Genomic DNA, 13,238 nt, shown 5'->3' on the forward strand with positions numbered 1-13,238 from the left:
TGCATAGCCCTACCCAGCCCTGCCCTGCCTTCCCAAGCTAATTACACTTTTCTGCTTGTTGCTGTTTTTGTTACTGATTAATCACAGCCTTGTCTCAGGGTCTGGGGAGAAGGGGCTCAGTGAGAGATGCTAGCCCCAGCCAACTGGGGTTGGCCCAGCCCGGGCCCAGCACTTCCTGGGCTCCGCTCTGGAGGGAGCTCCTAGAAATATCTGTAACCTGCAGAGGAGCCAGGAAGGACCCCAACTGTCTGTCCGTCTCCCCAGGCCTCTCCAGGCTAGCTGGATGCCCGCTGGGACGGGGGGCTGGAGGTTAGAGCAGCCCCAGAAAAGCTCCCACCCCACTCCAAAGCTCTGCTTGCCCACCTGTCCCATCTTCTGAACTTCCACTGCTACAGCTGAATGCCTCGAGCTTCCCAGGTGTTTTTGATGGAGCAGAGACTTGAGGAAGAAAGAACCCAGCACCAACAGCCAGGCAGATTGGGGCTTCTGCATCCACCGTCTCCTCACTGTGGGACTACTGTCATGTCCCTTAACCTGCCATGGCCTCAGTTTCCCCGCCTGTGAAGTTAAGGTGGCAGTGCGGCCTCCCAGGCAGTGGTGAGGATGAAGTGACATAATGTAGGAAAGGTAACACCTCCCTGAAACTCTTGGGAGTTTCCTATTGGCATGACCATCACCCCCAAGGAATAGGAATTAATAATAATTACAGCTTTGAGAATTGACTGAGAGAGTGAGCCACAGCAGCAGCTCAGTCGTTCCACGTTTACTAAATGTCCAGGCTGTGCCGGCCCAGGTCCGTCAGTTCTAAATCAGAACCCCTGGTTCAAGGGAGGGTGGGCTAGAGCCTGCTGAGAGGTTGGCAGGAAACCCAGCTCCCAGTGACTTCCTGGGAGGCTGCTGCAGAGTGTGTTGGTACTCACCCTGGGAAGGGGAAGCTCCTGGCCTTGCTGTCCACGTGGGTTTTTTTTTTTTTTTTTTTTTGAAGCAGAGTCTTGCTCTGTTGCCCAGGCTGGAGTGCAGTGGCATGATCTCTGGTCACTGCAACCTCCGTCTCCCAGGTTCAAACAATTCTCATGCCTCAGCCTCCCGAGTAGCTGGGACCATAGGCACATGCCATCACACCCAGCTAATTTTTGTATTTTTCATAGAGAACATGTTGGCCAGGCTGGTCTCAAACTCCTGATCTCAAGTGATCCACCCGCCTTGGCCTCCTAAAGTGCCGGGATTACAAGCGTGGCCCATGGTGGCTTTTTTTTTTCTTTTTTCTTTTTTTTCTTTTGAGATGGAGTCTCGCTCTGCCGCCCAGGCTGGAGTGCAGTGGCCGGATTTCAGCTCACTGCAAGCTCCGCCTCCCGGGTTTACGCCATTCTCCTGCCTCAGCCTCCCAAGTAGCTGGGACTACAAGCGCCCGCCACCTCGCCCGGCTGATTTTTTGTATTTTTTTAGTAGAGACGGGGTTTCACCGTGTTCGCCAGGATGGTCTCGATCTCCTGACCTCGTGATCCGCCCGTCTCAGCCTCCCAAAGTGCTGGGATTACAGGCTTGAGCCACCGCTCCCAGCTGGCTTTTTTTTCCCCAAGTCAAGGGAATTCAGGAGGAGGGTGGGCAAAAGCTCAGAAGTGTGAGAGGACCTCTCTTAGCTCTGAAGGGCATGTCTAGGTCTGGGTTCCCCAGACCCATGCTTGGCACAGGACTGGGATGGGCTAAGGTGGCTGGGGCTGGATGAACATCTGTCAAATGAATGAATGAAAGAATTAATGAATGAATGACTGCCCGCTCAGCCCCCGCCCTTCGGCATTGCAGCCCCGTCCTCTCCGCTGTGCGTCATGGGGGAGCAGATGGCATGATCACAGGGTGTGAATTATGTCTGTCGCTCCCCCATCTGGGGAAGGTGCTGCTGCCATCACACTGCACTCCCTGGGTGCCCACCGGGAGATGCCTGGGCCTCAGGTCCTCCCAAGAGGGGTTCTCCACAGGCCTTGCTGACTAATCATTGGCTCAGGGGGCTGGAGACACTGGGAGAGGTGACGCGCTGAAACCTGTGATTCCGGGGATGGGGCTCCCCGAGTGGGGAGGAGACAAGGGGAGAGAGGTGGGAACTACCATGTCCAGAGGCCAGACTCTTCCCCCCTGAGACTGGAGCCCACTCCCTTCAAGAGCAGCATAATCCCTGCCCTCCTGGCCAGAGACTTCTTGTCTGAGGCCAGCATCCTCTTGCCACATTCAGCACCAGGGAGAGCTCCCGGCAAAGCCCAGGGCCCAGTGTGCAGCTGTGAAGGGACCCACGCGTGCCGGCCAAGGCTATCAATGAACCCACTGTCCAGATGAGGAAATCAAAGTGAAGAGAGTGTAAGCATCAAGTTCAAGGTCATGCTGGGACCAATAACTGCAGCCCTACCCAAGCCAGGGCTCCTGCTGGGGGAGAAGGTACTGGAGGAGGGGAGGTAGTGGCGGTAGGGAGGGGGTGTCCTGGGAGGCCAGAGGCTATGGCCTCTGCTCCTTGGCTGAGGAACAATATTGTTCCAAGAACCCACTGGGGACAGTGTCTGGAGGTGAATAAAATATTCATTGTCCCAGCAAACTCCCGAAGTCGGCTAATGAATAATGGAATTTATAGACTCAAAGATGCAGACTGGGCTGAGAGGGGGTGCAGGCCAGAACCCAGAGGCCCCAACTGCTGAGATCCTTGCTCTTCTCTGGCCACCTCCTTCTGAACACTCACATGCCCAGCTCCTGAAGGCGACAGAAGCAGAAAGGACAACAGGGAAGAGTCCATGTGAGGGAAACAGAGCGAAGGGGACAGGCCCTTGAATTTGTTGCTATTTGGGGGAAGGAACTTGGTGATGGGAAAAGAGCACTGGACTCGGAGTCCAGTGTGACTGGGATGAAGCCTGACCCCTGCTACCAGCTCTGTGCCTTGAGTGTAGCCCCTGCCCTGGCCTCAGTCTGCGTCCCTGTACAATGGAGTTGCTGCCACCACACAGCTTGCTGCAGGGATCTGCTGAGGTGACAGTGTCTGGTGCTGCTGTCCGAGACTGGACCTTCTGAGCCTCCCTCTCAGGCTAAGGGCCCAGCTGCGGAGGGTGAAGCTATGGAGGGACCTAGGAGAGCTGGCCAAGGCTACCAATGAACCCATTGTCCAGACAAGGAAATCAAAGTGGAGAGGGCATAAGGATCAAGTTCAAGGTCATGCCAGGACAATCTCCCCTGGCTGCACTGGGTTCAGCTGGAAGGGAGGGGAGACATGTTCCCCAGAGGAAAGAAGCTCCCAGCCTCAGGGCAGGGATGATGTCAATAACTGCAAAATCCTGGCTCGCCCTGCCACACATTCAAGTCCATGGCCCTGCATCCCCCCAAAAAGTTCTGCTTCCGTTGGTCTCGGCTGGGAGCAGAACTTTGCAGGAGTATTCTTCTAAAGCTCCTGTACATGCTTCCAGGGTACAGCCAGGGTTAGAACCAATGCTCCAGAGGGAAACTGAGTCTGGATAGGGGTGAGAGGAACCTGGGGATGTCCTGCTTAGGAAATCACAGAGATCCTGTCCCTCGTGTCCTCTGGTCCTCCATCTATGCCCAGTGCCTCACCAGGCTGCTGGCTGGGAGGCTGCCCCAGGGATCAGAACCTTCACAGATGGGAGGGGGACCATGGGTACTGCAGGCCTAGCCCTTGCTCCCAGCCCACTTCCTGAGTGACAGCTGTGGCAGCTGACGGGAGACGAGGCGAGAGGCAGCTCCTAATTGCTCTGGGCTCCCAGATCCCTGCCTCAGTCTGTTGCCTCTGATGAGACCAACTTGCCTGGGGCGGCTGCTCCCTGAGAAGAGGCCCCAGCTCCTGTCGGCCCGGGCATTAGCCTAAGGTGATAGGTGGAAGAAAGTCACCTCTCCTTGCCAGGTCCTGGAGCAGAACGAGGCTGGGACCCTGCAGTCCCCCAGGGCCCTGTCCCCCTCCTCTCTGCATCTCTGTGTCACATAAAGGGTTTGTGCATAAGCTGCCACTTCAACCAGGAGCTGCACAGGTGTTGAAATAGAGAGACTTCAGGAGTTTGCGGGTAAATTAATATTTTATTCACCTCCAGACATTGTCCCCAGAAGGTTCTTGGAACAACATTGTTCCTCAGCAAGGAGCAGAGACCATAGATTATGCCCTCCCTGAATACCCACTTCCCACCACAGGTAATTCCCCTCCTCCTTCTCTCCTAGCAGGACCGGCAGCTCCAGTAGGGCTGTGATCAACGGTCCCAGGATGACCTTGAACTTGGTGCTATGTTACACCCTCTCCACTTTGATTTCCTCTTCTGGACAATGGGTTCATTAAAATACACAGATGCTGCCAGGTCAGCTCTGTGGCCTCACCAGGCACACCTTGTCCTGCGAGGGGGCACAGGCATGGCTTCATTAAGGGGTTCATCAACCCCTGGGCAAGTCATTGGAGCTCTGAGTTTTGGTGCCTCACCTGGAAATAAGGGCACCTGTTTCTCAGGATGAGTAAGGGATGAGAGACGCTGAGCCCAGGGCCCGGGACAGCATAAATATTCTGGCGTCGGCTGGCAATGTCATGGACCAGGAGCCTTTAGCACACCTGCCTAGGGCTGAGTGTTCACACTGTGGCTGCCTCCCCATCTTCAGCTGACTGGACCCTTCCTGCTGCCCTGCCCTGCCCCTGTCCCTCTCTCTGTGGAAGTACTTCTAGAGCAGGAATGGCGAGCAGGAGACTGAACCTCTCGAATTCTTTCCCAAGAGGACCAAATGATTGATCTGGCTTCAGTTATCCAGTCCAACCCTGCCCCTTCCCTGTGCATGACCTGCTGTCTTTGCCTGCCACCATGTGGCCTGGGTGCAGCCTGTTTGCACACCTCCAGAGACAGGGAGCTCACCCCTCTGAAGTCAAAGGCTAGTATTCATCGAGTCCCTGGGCTTGACCTTTTTGCTCCAATATATTTCCCGTTTTGAGATAAAACACTGGGGGTCCCTACAGGGGCACCTGCTCATCAACTGGGAGAAGGACAATACTAACCTGTAACACCGCATCGGAGTAGAACCTCTCTCCACACTGGGGGACACCCTGTGAGGTTGGCACCCTGATCCTGTGGCAGCTAGAGGAGCAGAGGAAGGAGAGCAGGGGACGTGGAGGCCAGGCCTTCAGATGAGCACCCCCGTCCCTTGTCTCAGGGCTCAGCTGCTGAGAGGAGCCCAACACTGAGAGTCTGGAACATAGAATAGATGTGTTTTGTCCCCAGGGAACATGAGGGAGGCCCAGACTGGAGGCACTGCCAGGGAGAGGCTGGGCTCAGGGAGCCCCGGCACTGCCACCAGCAGATCTACAGGGAACTGGGCTCTAATCCTGTGGAGTCCCTGATGTTGGGGACTGGACTGGAGTGGGGTCTGAGGGCCCTGGTGGATGGAGGGACTAAGCTAGGCCCACAGCCCTGGCTGGCCCCCGACGCGAGGGTCCGAGGACGGGCCTTGAGGCCTGCAGTGCCCCATTTGTGTCGAGTCTAAGTGATGATAAAATCGACAGCAGTTTAATTGGTAATTTTAGTCCTGGACAGAGCAGTAACAGCGTTACTAATTGGATCGTTAGAGATTTGTGCTTTATGGCTGTGTAATTAGAGGAGCTGCAGGGGTCCGGGTGAGCTGGGGGGCTATGCAGGGCCAAGGGCAGGGAACAGGGGCGGGGCCCCTTCCCGGGCTACAACTGGGTCATTGCTAAGACCTCCTGCTCTCCTGCTACTCCTGGGGCAGCTGGGTGAGGGGGTCCTGGCCAAGGGTCTACACACCACTCCTCCTAGACTTAGGGTCCCATCAGGTCAGGAGGAAGAGGGCCATGAGAGCGTTTCACACAGGGACTCCAAAGCTCACTGCCCAGGTCCCCACAGGCCAGGGTGGAGGGGCTCCCCCAGCCTAGTCCCTCTCCATGTCCTCACACACCTGTCCCCTGGGCTTTCTGGGACTCACAGGGCTCTGTGCAGCCTGGCCCATGGCCACAGCCTGCACTGGTGCCCAAGCCTGCACTGGTGCCCAAGCCTGCACAGGCAGAACCATAGCACTGTCCCCTGGCACTGGTGACCCCCAGGGCACTGGGTAACCACAGTGTGTCTTCATTTTAGAACAGGACAGGCTCTTAGGTCCTATCCTCCAATCATTTCTCAGATGAGGAAACTGAGGCCCAGGAGGGAGGAGGACATCCTGTGTGCTCCAGGCTGGTCCTAGACGTGTGTGTGACAGCCCTGTACACCAGTACACGGGTGTTCATTCTATACCCACAGGAGGCGGCACTTGGGCTGACCATCTGGAGTGTGGAGAGGCGCTGAGGTGGCCTGGCCTCCACCCCAGGCTGCAGGGCGGACATTGGAGGTGCCTTGCTAGGGGGTGGGGAGGGCGAAGCGTCCCTTGGATTGAGTTCATAAAAGGCTAGACCTGTGCCTGCACTCGGCAAATACCTGCTGGATGAATGAGAGGAAGCAAAAAAAAAGGGAGCAGAAGGGAGAGCAGGAGGACAGACAGAGGGCCTCTGTCACGTGCTCGGACCCTGGTCCTCTAGGCCCCTCCCACTGACCCTCTGGCATCTCCCTTTGGGCCCCTAAGCTACCACCAATCACTCCCCCAAACTGCACAGCCCCTTCCCAGTCCTCCAGTGGCTCCCACCCTATTCCAAGGAAGAGCTGAAGTCAGCAAAGTTGCCCCAGGACCCACAGTGTCTCCCTCCTCCCCTTTCTACTCTCATTTCCTCCCCCAGCTCCCCTGCTCTGCTGGCCTCGCCTGGCAGGCACAGTCCCACCCCAGGGCCCTTGCACTTGCTGTGTGCTCTGCCAGGAATGCTCTCCTCCCAAACACATTCACTTTTTCAGGTCTTGTCTTTTCTTTTTCCTTCTTTCTTTCTTTCTTTCTTTCTTTCTTTCTTTCTTTCTTTCTTTCTTTCTTTCTTTCTTTCTTTCTTTCTTTTTCTTTCTTTCTTTCTTTCTTTCTTCTTTTTCTTTCTTTCTTTCTTTCATCTTTCTTTCTTTCTTTCATCTTTCTTTCTTTCTTCTTCCTTTCTTTTTCTTTCTTTCTTTTCCTTCCTTCCTTCTTTCTTTCTCTCTCTTTCTTTCTTTCTTTCTTTCTTTCTTTCTTTCTTTCTTTCTTTCTTTCTTTCTTTCTTTCTTTCCTATTCTTTTTCTTTCTTTCTTCTCCCTTCCCTCCCTTCCTCCTTTCTTTCCTTTCTCCTTTCTTCCCTTTCTTTCTTCCTTCCTTCCTTCCTTCCTTCTTCTTTCCTTTCTTTCTTTCTTTCTCTCTCTCTCTTCTCTTTTTTCTTTTTTTATCTTTTTTAGAGACAGGGTCTAGCTCTGTCGCAGAGGTTGGAGTGCAGTGACTCAGTCATAGCTCGCTGCAGTCTCCACCTCCTGGGCCTCAGCCTCCTGAGTAGCTGGGACTACAGGCGTGTGTGCCACCACACCCGGCTAATTAAAAAAAATTTTTTTTATAGAGACAGAGTCTCACTATGTTGCCCAGGCTGGTCTCCAACTCCTGGCTCAAGCGATCCTCCTGCCTCGACCTTGCTAAGTGCTAGGATTACCAAGTGGGAGCCACCACGCCCAGTCAAGGTCTTTACTCAAAATTCACCTTCTCCCTGGGTCTTCTCTGGAGACCCTAGCTTTAAAAATAAATAAATAAAAGACAAACTTCGCCCTTCTCCTGGTGACACCGCAGACTCCTTCCTTGCCTGGGGCTGGATTTTGCTCACTGCTTCGTCCCTCATGTTGGGACACATGCTGGGTGCTTGTACTAGTTGTGGGATGGATGGAGAGCTAGAGGCTGCCTGTGGGAGCAGCCCTGGGAGGCAGGGCCAGGTCGGAGGCAGGTGTGTGGGTTTGGGGACAGGAGTGGTGGCTGAGACGCCCCTGGCTGTGACCCCTTTTCTTCCAGCTGCCCCGGCTCCCACCTGTCCCCCCCCCCAACTCCCTGGCAGCAGCTCAGTCAGGAGACAGCGCCCCAGCGACCTACATCAGCACATTGCATGGCGAGGTGGGGGGTTGGGGAGGTAAAAATCTCTGTCCTCCTGCCAAATGCCACAGAGCCGCACCACCTCGGACCTTCCTGGCTGTCAATCTGACCTCCACTCCCCTTTGGCCAGGTCACCCTGTGGCCTCCAGCTGCCTCCTTCAGGCTCCTGCCATCTGCGGGGTGGGAGTGAGGTTTGGGGCCCCAAGAAGACCCCTGTTCCCAGGCAGGTGTCAGTGCCTGCCATCCCACAGAGGGGGTCGCACCCAAGCCCAGAAACACCCTGCCTAGCTGCCTGGCCCAGCCTCCTCGGCATGGCCAGGTGATGTATGGCCCACTCGCCCTGCCAGGAAGCAACAGCAGACGAACAGGCAGTGCCGGGGCGGGCTCAGAGCCAGGAGCCTCGAGCAGGGGGTGGGGAGAGGCCTGGCTCTGGAGACAGCCATTCCCGGAATGCCACCTCCCTGGCTGAGGGCAGTACAGTGAGTGCGGGATGTTTTGGGCATGGCTCCCACGCTCCAGTCCTCGGTGTAGGGAGTGCAGGGAGCTGGAGGTGGGGGGTTCTTGCCCTGCATAGTATCTCTCCAGGCCTCAGTTTCCTCATCTGTAAAATGGCGACGAAGTCCCATTGGGAGACAGGGGAGGGGGGAGAACTGAGACAATGCAGTAGAAACAGAGCCCCGAACCCAGCGCTGCAGGCCTGTCCCCAAATCCCTGCTTCCTCCTCCTGTATCTCCCCACCAGAGCCCTGGCCCCACCTTCCTGTCCTGGCCTTTGGGAGAATCCCACAGTCAGATGTGGACAGGACCTTGGAAAGCCAGTTCAGCCTCCCTCCGATTTTCCAGATGGGAAAACTGAGGCCTCGAGAGAGGAAGGACCTATCCAAGGTCAGGCAGGAGGGCTGCAGAGGCCCCTCGTGGTAGCTGCTGCAAGAAGCCCCTCCCCACCAGGGAGACCCCGTGGGTGGCATGTAGCAGCTGCTTCAGCTGCCCAGCAGGTGGGGAAGGGCAGGCAGGACAGCACTGGGCACAGGGAAGGGGGCTGGGGGTGCTGGTGCAGCTGCTGCGGCCGTGTCAGGATGCGCCAGACGCTTCCGTGGGCTCTGTCTGCGTCCAAGGAGACCAGGACACTGGGCGGACGGATGGTGTGTCCTTGCTAGCTGGGCCCAGAGGAGGGATGGGGGAGCAGGAAGGGGGGTCATTCTGGGAACCAGGGCTGCCAGCGGGGCCAGGTGACATCTCCTGCCGTCTGCTCACCTGCCCTGCTCCCCAGAGGAACAGAGACCCCACACGGGCTCTCAATGTCTGTGGGCATGTGACACTGATGTGCATGAACAGGTCTGGGTGGATATGGGCTGTTGGTGCAGATGTATGCATCTGTGGCTGGGTGTCTGGGTGCCAGGGGGGATGTGCACACACAGGGGTCTGACACCCTGAGGACCCGGGGCCAGGGCAGACGCAGGTGGAGACATACATGTGGCGAGTGTGCATACATCACAGGCATCGAATGTGCTGTGCACCATGCACAAGTTACAGGTGCTCACTCCACGCCCATCAGGCCCTGCACAAGCTCAGCCTCAATCAAAAGGAACGGGGGCTGGCCAGGCGTGGTGGCTCATGCCTATAATCCCAGCACTTTGGGAGGCTGAGGCAGGCAGATCACCTGAGGTCGGGAGTTTGAGACCAGCCTGACCAACATGGAGAAAACCCATCTACTAAAAATACAAAAATTAGCTGGGCGTGGTGGCACATGCCTGTAATCCCAGCTACACAGGAGACTGAGACAGGAGAACCCCTTGAACCTGGGAGGTGGAGGTTGCAATGAGCCAAGATCGAGCTATTGCACTCCAGCCTGGGCAACAAGAGTGAAACTCTGTCTCAACGAAAAAAAAAGGAACAAGGGCAGCCTCCCATTGCCAGATGGGGAAACTGAGGGCAGCAGCCTGCCCAAGGCAGCCAGGTTCCTGCCTGGTCAATTCAGGAGAATGACCCCTGCCCTGACCTCCTGACAAGGTGGGGCTCAGACAAAATCAAGTCTTGCCCTGGTAGGAGGTAGGGTTGACCCTGAAGACAGGCTCTGCAGCAGGTTATGGGTTGGGAAAATATCCTGAGGCGTGGGTCATGCTTTGTTCTTGTTCTTCTGAGCAGGGGCAGGACATGGGCTATGGAATGGCGGGGATGGCAGGGCCTCTGCTCAGGTCCAAGCCAGGAGCTTTGCAGAGGGGTGTCCTACCTGGAGGGTCTCCTCTCCAAGCCTCAGTTTTCACACCTGTAGAATGGAGCCCCTACTTCTCCCGGGCTCCTGCTGGGAAGTGCTGATGGGATCCCAGACACCACAGCCATGCCATGAAGCAGAGGTCTGGGACCCAAGGTCATCTCAGGGGTAAGGCGATGGTCCCGACCACACCAGGCCATACCCCGCACAGGCTCCCCCGCCCACCTGCCAGTCTGGAAGGGGAGATGAGCCTGGGGGAGGGAAGGGGGACTGAGGGGATCCAAAGCAGGGAGACAGCCCTTCCGGTTCAGTTAGTGAAGGGATTTGTCATTTTAATGATGTGATATTTCTTGCCTGGCTCCTGTCCGTGGCGGCGCGAAGGGGACAGCTGCCTCCCTGAATGAGGAGGTGTTGGTGCTGGTGGGGGTGTCCTCAGGCTGCTGAGCCTCTATAGGCTGAGGGGGAGGACTCCTGGACGTGGAGGTCCAACGGGCTGAGAGCTCTCATGGAGCATTGCCTCCTGCCCAGCTCTGTTTGTCTGCCCTGCATGACCTTTTGGGTGAATCCTTCCCCACCTCCGAGCCTCAGTTTCTCTGAGCCTCAGTTTCTCATCTTTAAAATGGGACAGATACCACCCCTGGCTTCTGGCACTGACTGCTGTTGGTTCCAGGCTTTCACATCCCTCCTCTTTGCTAGCTCTTCCAGTATCCCCTGCACCAGGGCCCTCTGATCCGCTCCTGCATTTTTCTTTTCTTTTCTTTCTTTCTTTTTTTCTTCTTTTGAGACAGTCTCGCTCTGTCCCCCAGGCTGGAGTGCAATAGCACAATCTTGCAACCTCTGCCTCCTGAGTTCAAGCGATTCTCCTGTCTCAGCCTCCCAAGCAGCTGCAGCACCACACCCGGCTAATTTTTGTTTTGTTTTGTTTTGTTGAGACAGAGTCTCGTTCTGTCACCCAGGCCGGAGTGCAGTGGCACGATCTCGGCTCACTGCAACTTTTACCTCCCAGGTTCAAGCGATTCTCCTGCCTCAGCATCCTGAGTAGCTGGGATTACAGGTGCACACCACCATGCCCAGCTAATTTTTGTATTTTTAATAGACGGGGTTTCACCATGTTGGTCAGGCTGGTCTTGAACACCTGCCCACCTCGGCCTCCCAAAGTGTTGGGATTACAGGTGTGAACCACCACGCCTGGCCATTTTTGTATTTTTAATAGAGATGAAGGTTTCGCCATGTTGGACAGGCTGGTTTTGAACTCCTGACTTCAAGTAATCTGCTTGCTTCGGCCTCCCAAATTGTTGGGATTATAGGCGTGAGCCACTGTACCCTGCCTTCTTTTCTTTTTTTGATATAGGGTCTCGCTCTGTCACCCAGCCTGGATTGCGGTGGAGTGATCATGGCTTATTGCAGCCTCAAACTCCTGGGCTCAAGCAATCCTCCTGTCTCAGCCTCCTAAAGTGCTGGGATTACAGGTGCAGAGCATCATGCCTTGCCTGTTCCTGAATTTCAGCAGACCCTCAGCATGCCTCCTTCCCTGGCAGCAGCAGGGTCTTTTGGAAGTGCCAACCTGGCCCAGCACCCTCCTGTCCTCAGGTGAGCCCAAACTGGCCTTGTTCCACATCTCAGCCTGCCTTTGCCCTTGCCCCTGTCCCAACCCCACCATCCTGAACTTGTCACTACTGTGGAGACATGCCTTGCCCTTTCTCACGTCCAGGCCTTTCTAGAAGCCGCTCCCTTTGTCCTGTGAAGACTCCTTGCCCTGGTCCTTCGAGTCAGCTCAGAGGCTTCCTCTGGCTTGCACAGTCACCCTCTCTTTGCCCTGTGACCACATTTGTCACATGGAGGGTGATGGCTGGTTTCCTAGTCTGTTTTACTCACTGCTTCGTTCTAGGACATAGTAGGCCCTGGTGAATACGTGTTTGTTGAATGAATGAATGAGCAGCCGCAGACCTGCCCTGCTGACCCTGGTGTGCAGTATCCAGAGTGCAGGAGGTGGCCACAGCGAGGGTGGCCCAGTGGGTGGCCCATCCATCAGCCTGGCGCTGTGCCTGACCAGATGGAGCCGAGCTCCTGGGGAGGGGGAGAGGAGGAAAAGATCCATCACCCAACCGTCGGTTGGCGGGTGTGTGTGCGTGTCGCACCTGCCCCCCGTGGGATCCTCATCCATCATGCTGTCCCTGGGATGCTGGCTGGGGGCCAGCCAGCTCCTCAGGGTGGAACCTTTAGAAAACTGCTGCTCTCTGGTGCACAAGGGAAACTGAGGCCTGGAGAAGGGCTGCAGAGGTTAAAAGTGGGGGCCCAGAGTGATAGCTCTTGTGGGACTCACATGTGTGACCCGGGTAAGTCTCTGGGAGACCACGTCCTCATCTGTAAGGACTGGGGATGCAGCAGTGACCCCCGCCCAGGGAGAGGAGGATGTGCCGAGGTGGGCATTGTGCCTGGCATGCAGACAGGGCTCAGGACAGGCTGGCCTGGCTTGGGGGTGTGACCCCGTCTGGCCGCTGCCTCTTGGGCTGGCAGGAGGAGGAGGCAGAGGCTTCAAGCGGTAGATTCAGGCGGGACTGCCTAATTGTCTGGGCCGTCATGGGGAAGGAGACTTTGACGGATGCTCCTCCTGGCCAGAGAGGCGTGGGGAGCGGGTGGCTGAGTGATGACTGGGCCCACAGTGATTACAGCTCAGCTGGCCCGACCAGCTGGCCAGGGGGACATCAGGCACTGGACTCTCTTCCCAGCCCCCATGCCCATTTGCTGGGAAGTCACCGCCTCCCTCTTCTTCCTTCTCTGCATTTTAATTATGAAAACAAGCCCTTTCCAAGCCATCATTTCACCTGAATTGCACAGCAGCCTGCGAGTGGGCTAAGTTTCTCCAGGCACTGAGGTGCTCAAGATGGGTAAACAGAGACTCATTCATTCACTGAGTAGATATATCCTGAGCACCTACTATGTGCCAGGTGCTGTGCTGGGTGTGGTGCTGGGGATGGGGGCCAAACAGACTTGGGCCACCTGCTCACCCCGGGCACTCTGGAGGTTACAGGTGGCTCAGTCTGAGTTTT

The sequence above is a fragment of the Rhinopithecus roxellana genome, chromosome 13, assembly GCF_007565055.1.
Source record: "Rhinopithecus roxellana isolate Shanxi Qingling chromosome 13, ASM756505v1, whole genome shotgun sequence".
In the NCBI taxonomy this organism is placed as follows: domain Eukaryota; kingdom Metazoa; phylum Chordata; class Mammalia; order Primates; family Cercopithecidae; genus Rhinopithecus; species Rhinopithecus roxellana.